This window comes from Lepus europaeus, unplaced genomic scaffold (genome assembly GCF_033115175.1).
Source record: "Lepus europaeus isolate LE1 unplaced genomic scaffold, mLepTim1.pri SCAFFOLD_106, whole genome shotgun sequence".
NCBI lineage: Eukaryota > Metazoa > Chordata > Mammalia > Lagomorpha > Leporidae > Lepus > Lepus europaeus.
In genome coordinates, this window is record NW_026909024.1 from 5,732 (window position 1) to 15,000 (window position 9,269).

Consider the following 9,269-nt stretch of genomic DNA (forward strand, 5'->3'; position numbering starts at 1 on the left):
CTTGAAACCTCACCTGCTGCCTCCCAGGGCATGCCCATGCCCCTGCAGAAAGCTTGAATCAGAGGAGAGTCAGGAATCGAACCCATGTCCACTGCATGAAACGGGAGCACCCCATGCCGAAAACTCTAACCGTTGATCCGAACGCCCACCACACATCACACATTATTTCTTCAAGTTTTTTTTTTTTAAATTTATTTTTGACAGGCAGATAGTGAGAGAGAGAGAGAGAGAGAGAGAGACAGAGACAGAGAGACAGAGAGAGAGAGACAGAGAGAAAGGTCTTCCTTTGCCGTTGGTTCACCCTCCAATGGCCGCCACGGCCGGCACGCTACAGCCAGCGCACCGCGCTGATCCGAAGGCAGGAGCCAGGTGCTTCTCCTGGTCTCCCATGGGGTGCAGGGCCCAAGCACTTGGGCCATCCTCCACTGCACTCCCTGGCCACAGCAGAGAGCTGGCCTGGAAGAGGGGCAACCGGGACAGGATCGGTGCCTGAACCGGGACTAGAACCCGGTGTGCCGGCGCCGCAAGGCGGAGGATTAGCCTAGTGAGCCGCGGCGCCGGCCTATTTCTTCAAGTTTTTTAAGATTCATTTATTTATTTATTTCTGAATCGGAAAGGTAAAGTGTGTGTGGGGGGGGGGTAGAGAGAAACACACAGAAAGAGAGATTGCTTCCATCTGCTGGTTTCACTCCCCACCTCTTCAAACTACAGCTCTCTACAACATGCCCACCTTTGCAAATTCCCTCACAACACCGCCAAAATGAAGGAACATACTAGTGGTGGCTGTCCCACGGCTGCTCATCTGTCCTATCGCTGCCTTTGACAAAATTTCTGTGACACACGAAACATCCGAGTGACCATGTACAGCAGCAGCACCAATCTTGTGTCACCGCACTATAACAGACTAGGTAATTCTGTGAACTTCTTTTAGGATGCGGACAGAACCGACTTCCTCTGTGTATGCGTGTGTATATACATATACATATATATATATAATACACGTAAAATAAAATATATGAATATGAATAAAATATATGAATATTTAATATATAATAATATAATATATCACATTACATCATATAAATATATATCATACATATTATATTATATATAATTATATATTATAAATATATTATATTATATAATAATATATGATTATACAAAATATATTATATTAAAGATAATATATCATATATTATATAATATATAGTATATATCATATTATATTATATATATGTATCATATATAATGTATTACAAATATTATAATATATTATGTGATATATATTATATAATATGCTGTCTATTACATATTATATATAATTATATGTATAGTGTGTATATATATATATATATATATGTCGATCCGAAGCCAGGAGCCAGGTGCTTCCTCCTGGCCTCCCACGTGAGTGCGGGCCCAAGGACCTGGGTCATCCTTCACTGAACTCCCGGGTCACCACAGCAGAGAGCTGGACTGGAAGAGGGGCGACCGGGACAGAATCCGGCACCCCGACTGACCGGGACTAGAACCTGGTGTGCCGGCGCCACAGATGGAGGATTAGCTTAGTGAGCCGGCGCCGGCCCCCGGGGTATGGATTGTTGAAAAATCTCCTTTCACTCTTTGTCACAGGACCCACAGTCATTTACAGTGCTTCTTTTCTGATGCTCCAAATGGCTGCACTGTCAGATTTTCACATCCCTCACATCCCCACTCGACAAAGCCAGAAAACTTCCTCGCTCGTGTGAAATCTACTCCCGTCGGAAACATGTTCAACCGCACAGTTCCATGACATTTGGTACGCTCACGTCACGGTCACGTTCGTTGCTGTAGGCCTATTTTTATTTTTAAAATAAGGAGGGAGAGGAGGACACACACACACACACACACACACACAGGCTGGAGCTGGGTCAGAGACTGCATCCAGATCTCCCACATGCGCAGCAGGAGCCTAAACACTTTGGGGTATTTGTCAGACACTACCCTTCCTATTTGCCCAACGACAGCCATATCCCCCTATGGCCCCCAACCCCACCTCGCCCGCCCACTCATCGTGCCATAACAAGTCTTCCTCTGCGATTCCTTCACATTTGTCCAACTACCTCTTGTGTTAGGGTGCTGAGAAGGCACGTGAGGTCACTGATACCCTGGGCTCACGGAGGGGGACTGTGGATTTCCACGGGAAGCAGGGGGGAGAATGAGAAGTGCTCGTGAAACCCAAAGGCGAATGACCATAATCTGTCCCTCCTCCCCAGAGCAAGCACAGCTCAGCAGAGGTGTCTGTCTGTCTGTCGTCAAAATCATCCCCTGCTAGCCTTCTGTCCCGTGACTGCCAGAATTCCAGAACGGCAAGAGAATCTGCTTGGCATTCCACTGCACTGGTTCTGTCTCCTCTGAAAGACACATGTGCACACTCTATCTCAAGCAAACACACCCCAGGCCGTAAAGAAAAAAAAAGATGTCAGCCTTCAAGGCAGGGTTTCAGCTGTGGTAGCCGTCATCGTTAAGGGGACTGACTGACTGACCTTTGCCCCAGAAAGGCAGCATTCTGGAGGAGCAGGGAAAGTTGGCCATTCACTGACAAAGGCCTGAGGCGCGCGGGGGGGGGGGGTGGGGGTGGGGGGTGGGGGGGGGAGGCGGCTGAGGAGAAGAGAAAGGGAAACCCATTCACAGAGAAAAAAGCTCTGGGCTGTTTCTTCTGCATTTGAATGAAGCCAATTGAATGAGGCAGATTCCAAGTCATTGAGGGTGGGTGGGTGTGGCAAGTAGATTCCCAAGGCCAGGCTACCAGTTTCTCTCTTCAGCTGTGCCTTGCAAAGTCATCACAGTGGCAGGATAGGTGTTGGAGGAGACAAGATTCATTCAGGGAGGGTGTGTGTCCTCCCCCCATGTCTGTCCCCATGGGCACCTCTGCCCTGACTCTGGCCTAGGAAGAGGGCACGGGGCAGGGGAGTGAAATAACTGGCCAGGGATGCCAGGAACACAGCTTTCCTCCCTGCCCTTTTGCTCCTACCCTGGAACATCTTAGCTTATCCAGAGAATATTCTATAACTAGGAAGAAGGCACAAGTATATATTTTTTTTCTTTTTCTTCTTGGGCATAGGTCCACACTGGTGTATTCCACCATGAGCCCATCCACAGGCATGTTTAACTTACCAGTTGTTCTTTGGCCCGAACATACGAGGCTGCTGCCAGATGCATCTCTGCTCACAGATCCTTCTGTATTAGCCTATTTGCTTGCTTATGTGCAAGGTGAAAAACAGAGAGAGAGATAGAGATAGATAGAGATGGGGTGGGGGAGAGAGAATGTGAGACATCAGGTTCACTCCCACAGATGGCCACCATGGCCAGGGTTGGGCCACGATGAACCCAGGAACCAGGAGCTTCTTCCAGGTGCCTAAGGACTTGGGATATCCTCTGATGCCACCACCCAGGCCATTATCAGGGAGCTGGATTGGAACTGGAGCGGCTAAGGCTCAAACTGGTGCCCATGTGAGATGCTGGGGGGTCACAGGCGGCTGCTGTACCTGATGCACCACAATGCCAGTCCCAGCAGTGTCTTTATATTATGAAATCTGCTTCATTCATACAAGTTGTGATGCCAGCAAATTTCTACACACAGGACCAGTGTGGTTAAGCCAGTTACAGAGAGGCAGAGGCAGAGGTCTCCCACCCACCAGTTCACATCCCAGGTGGTCGAAACACCCTGAGTTGCACCAATACGAAGCCAGGAGCCTGAGCTTTTTCCATGTCTCCCGTGGGAGTGCAGGGGCAGAAGGACTCGGGCCACCTTTTACTGTTTTTGCGGACCACAGCAGAGAGCAGCCAGCTGGGATGGGATGGGATTTGAACGGGAGCCCATATGGGATGCCGGCACTGCTTGTGGCAGTTTTACCTGCTACACCACAGCACAGGCCCCCTAATAATAATAATAATAATAATAATAATAGTAATTCTTTTTTGAAATATTTTTATCTTTATTTTTTTTTTTATTTTTTTTACCGGAGAGTCAGAGTTACAGAGAGCCCTTCCATCTCAAACTGGAGCCACAGGCAGATGCTTAACCTACTATGCCCCAGGGTCAGCCCAATCCCCCCCCCCCCTTCAGAGACTTAATTGGCCAATTCTTTTTTAAAATTAACTCACTCTTATTTATGTGAAAGAGTTTATGAGGTGATTGTCTGAGAGTTGGGAGGGGAAGAGAGATCCTCCATCTGCTGGATGGGCTCTGGGTGGCCAGGGCAAATCCAGGAGGCAAGTGCCAGGAGCTTCATCTGTCCCACATCTCCCAGCTGGGCTCGGGGACCCAAGTAGTAGGTCAATCTTCCCGTTGCTTTCCAGGTGAATTAGCAAGGAGCTGGATTGGAAATGGACCTCATATTAGTGGATCACAGAGTCACAGCTGAGCTGAGCCCCCTTAAGATTTTTTTTTTTTTCCTTCTTCTTCCCTTCCGGCCAGCGCCATGGCTCAACAGGCTAATCCTCTGCCTAGTGGCGCCGGCACACCGGGTTCTAGTCCCGGTCGGGGCGCCGGATTCTGTCCCGGTGCCCCTCTTCCAGGCCAGCTCTCTGCTATGGCCAGGGAGTGCAGTGGAGGATGGCCCAAGTGGTTGGGTCCTGCACCCCATGGGATACCAAGATAAGCACCTGGCTCCTGCCTTCGGAACAGCGAGGTGCGCCGGCCGCAGCGCGCCAGCCGCGGCGGCCATTGGAGGGTGAACCAATGGCAAAAGGAAGACCTTTCTCTCTGCCTCTCTCTCTCACTGTCCACTCTGCCTGTCAAAAGAGAGAGAGAGAGAGAGAGAGAGAGAGAGAGAGAGAGGTCTTCCTTTTCTGTTGGTTTACCCGCCAAGGGCCGCTGCGGCTGTCGCGCTGCACCGATCCGAAGCCAGGAGCCAGGTGCTTCTCCTGGTCTCCCTTATGGGTGCAGGGCCCAAGGGAGGACTTGGGCCATCCTCCACTGCCTTCCCAGGCCACAGCAGAGAGCTGGACTGGAAGACTAGCAACCGGGACAGAATCTGGCACCCCAACCGGGACTAGAACCCGGTGTGCTGGCGCCGAAGGTGGAGGATTAGCCTAGTGAGCCACGCGCCAGCCCAAGATTATTATCATTATTATTATTTTTTTAAAGATTGCACTGTACTGGGGCCAATCCAGCTCTCTGCTATGGCCTGGGAAAGCAGTAGAAGATGGCCCAAGTCCTTGGGCCCCTGCACCCACGTGGGAGACTGGGAAGAAGCTCCTGGCTCCTGGCTTTGGAGCGGCGTAGCTCCAGCCATTGCAGCCATCTGGGCAGTGAACCAGGGGATGGAAGACTCTGCCTCTCTCTGCCTCTGCCTCTCTGTAACTCTGTGTTTTAAATAAATAAATAAATCTATCTTTCCTTCCTTTCTTTCAAATAAATAGATCTTACAAAATAAAAATTCCTGAAGTCAGGTACTCTGGAGAAGCTCTTAAAAAAAAAAAAAAAAACACAAAAAAAACACAAGGCCGGCGCCGCCACGGCTCACTAGGCTAATCCTCCGCCTTGCAGCGCCGGCACACCGGGTTCTAGTCCCTGTCGGGGCGCCGGATTCTTTTTTTTTTTTTTTAATTATTATTATTATTATTATTATTATTATTTTTGACAGGCAGAGTGGACAGTGAGAGAGAGACAGAGAGAAAGGTCTTCCTTTTTGCCGTTGGTTCACCCTCCAATGGCCGCCGCGGTAGCGCGCTGCGGCCGGCGCACCGCGCTGATCCGATGGCAGGAGCCAGGTGCTTCTCCTGGTCTCCCATGGGGTGCAGGGCCCAAGCACTTGGGCCATCCTCCACTGCACTCCCTGGCCACAGCAGAGAGCTGGCCTGGAAGAGGGGCAACCGGGACAGGATCGGTGCCCGAACCGGGACTAGAACCCGGTGTGCCGGCGCCGCAAGGCGGAGGATTAGCCTAGTGAGCCGCGGCGCCGGCCAGGGGCGCCGGATTCTGTCCCGGTTGCCCCTCTTCCAGGCCAGCTCTCTGCTGTGGCCCGGGAGTGCAGTGGAGGATGGCCCAAGTGCTTGGGCCCTGCACCCCATGGGAGACCAGGAGAAGCACCTGGCTCCTGCCTTCGGATCAGCGCGGTGCGCCGGCCACAACGCGACAGCCGCGTCGGCCATTGGAGGGTGAACCAACGGCAAAGGAAGACCTTTCTCTCTGTCTCTCTCTCTCTGTCTACTCTGCCTGTCAAAAAAATAAATAAATTAAAAAAAAAAAAACACCATTTGGGACATCAGCATCTCATATCAGAGCATGGAGCCACACACACTGGCAGATGCTTAACCTACTATGCCCAGGGCCAGCCCATCCCCCTCCCCCCCTTTTCAGAGACTTAGTTAGCCAATTCTTTTTAAATTTAATTTATCCTTATGTATGTGGAAAAGGTATGGGGTAACTGGCTGAGGGTTGGGAGAGAAACAGAGGTCTTCCATCTGCTGGATGGGCTCTGGGTGGCCAGGGCAAATCCAGGAGGCAGGTGCCAGGAGTTTCATCTGTCCCACATCTCCCAGCTGGTTCAAGTAGTGGGTCAATCTTCCCGTGGCTTTCCAGGTGAATTAGCAAGGAGCTGGATTGGAAATGGAAGAGGAGGGACTGGAAATAGATCTCATATTAGCAGATCACGGAGTCACAGCTGAGCCGAGTCCCCTTGAGATTTTTTTTCTTTTTTTCTTTCTTTCTTTCTTTCTTTCTTTCTTTCTTTTTTTTTTTTTTTTTTTTTTTTTTTTAAGAAAGATTGCACTGGGGGCCGGCGCTGCTGCGGTGCAGCGGGTTAACGCCTTGGCCTGAAGCGCCAGCATCCCCTATGTGTGCCAGTTTTGAGTCCCGGCTGCTCCTCTTCCAATCCAGCTCTATGTTATGGCCCGGGAAAGCAGTGGAAGATGGCCCGAGTCCTTGAGCCCCTACACCCCCCCATGCAAGACCCAGAAGAAGCTCCTGGCTCCTGGCTTCAGATCTGCGCAGTTCCAGCCATTGCAGCCAATTGGGGAGTGAACCATCAGACAAAAGACCTCTCTCACTCTCTCTGCCTCTCCTCTCTCTGTGTAACTCTTTCAAATAAGTAAGTAAGTAAGTAAGTAAATAAATAAATAAATAGATCTATTTTTTTTTTCAGAGTTTTTCATTTACTTGAAAGTCAGAGTCACACAGAGAGAGGAGAGGCAGAGAGAGGTCTTCCATCTGATGGCACTCCTGTGTGATGCTGGTGCTTCAGGCCAGGGCATTAACCCGCTGCACTGCAGCGCCCGCCCCAAATAAATAAATCTTTTAACATTTTTTTTTAAAAATAAAGATTGCGCTGTATTGGGGCCGATCCAGCTCTCTGCTATGGTGTGGGAAGGCAGCAGAAGATGGCCCAAGTCCTCCTCGGGCCCCTGCACCCATGTGGGTGACCTGGAAGAAGCTCCTGGCTCCTGGCTTTGGATCAGCATGGCTCCGGCCATTGCAGCCATCTGGAGGTGAACCAGGGGATGGAAGACTCTGTCTCTGTCTCTGTCTCTGCCTCTCTATAACTGTTTCCAATACATAACTAAAAAAAAAAAAAAAGCAATCTTCCTTCCTTCCTTCCTTCCTACCTAATAAATAGATCTTATGAAAGAAAAATTTCTGAAGACAGGTACCCTGGAGAAGTACTTAAAAAATAAATAAATAAAATACCACTTGGAACATTAGCATCTTATATCAGAGTGTGGGCTCTTCCTACTTCTTGCTAAAATGTCTTGACCTGGTCCAGTCCCACCTACTGTGGGGCACTTATTTCTTAAGATGGCTTGATTGATTTAGAACACGTAGTGTTCAATTTCTGCACCTACTGACCTTCCTTTTAGATTCAAAAGGGCTCCGCTATCCTGGTAGGAAAGATTCCATTTTGAGTCCAGATGCATGATTTTTCTGGTACTCTGCCTTGGAAGGAAGGAAGGAAGGAAGGAAGGAAGGAAGGAAGGAAGGAAGGAAGGAAGGAAAATTTTTGAATCGTGATTTTTTTGGGCATTCTGCCTCATGATAGATAGATAGATAGATAGATAGATAGATGACAGAGTTTGAATTGGTACTTTTTGATGCTCTGCCTCCAAATAAATCAACATTCATTTTTGAATTGTGATTTTTTTTCCGGATGCTCTAGATAGATAGATAGATAGATAGCCGTGTTGGAAGGAAGGGAGGGAGGGAGGGAGGGAGGGAGGGAGATTGTTTTCATCCACTGGTTCCTGGCTCTCCTATCTATGTCATCTCTCTCCCTTCATATAAGGAAAAGGTGCTCCCAGGACCTATTCATGGGAAGCTGTATGTTAAGCAGAGCAGCCAAGCAGAACTCAAAGCGGCAGGCATCCCAAACGTAACTCACCAGGGCATAATGACACCCCCCTCCCCAACTGCCTCACTCCGGTGTTTTTCACCCTTAGCATTTTCAGCTTTCCAAAGATCACTACGATTGAGCAGACCTGGGTGCTGACCCGCCACCCAGTGTTCAATTTCTGCACCTATTGACCTTCCTTTTAGATTCAAAATGGCTCCTGACACTCTGGCACTAAAGACTCCATTTTGAGTTCAAATGACTTCTCCCACCTGCCGCGCCCCGCCCCGCCCCGCCGCGCCCCACCGCACCCCACCACACCCCGCCGCGGCCCCCATCCAGTGGCATCGATGACTGTAAATTAGGATTATAAGGAAGATGTCCATCCGTGATACCAACCTTGATTAAGGAAAAAAAAAAAAAGTCCCATCTGGGGCTTGTCATGGTCGTGCACACACCACCCCCACCCCTGACATAGGCATCCCTATGGATGGAGAAAGCAGCAGTTTGAGTCCCGGCTGCACTCCATGAAATCCAGCTCCCTGCTAATGTGTGTGGGATGGGAATACAGTACCATGTCGCCCAAGTGCAAATGTAAATCTGTGAAAGAGACATGAGTGGGTGTGGGATATTTCTGATGCTCTGCCTTGCTATCAACAATCACTTTTGGTGTTCAGCACCAGCCCTGAAATAGTCATGTTTGAATCATGGCATTTCTGGTACTCCGCTTCACAATAAACAAATCAATAATTGCTTTTGATTCGTGATTTTTTTGATCGATCGATCGATCATAGATAATCGTGTTTGAACTGAGATGTCTGCCTTTCAGTGAATGAATGAATGAATGAATGAAGAGTTAGATAATGGCGTAGGAATTTTAGATTTTTCTGATGCTCTGCCTTGCACTAAAGAAATAAGTAATCATGTTTGGTGAATTTTCTGATGTTCTGCCTCAGGGTGGAT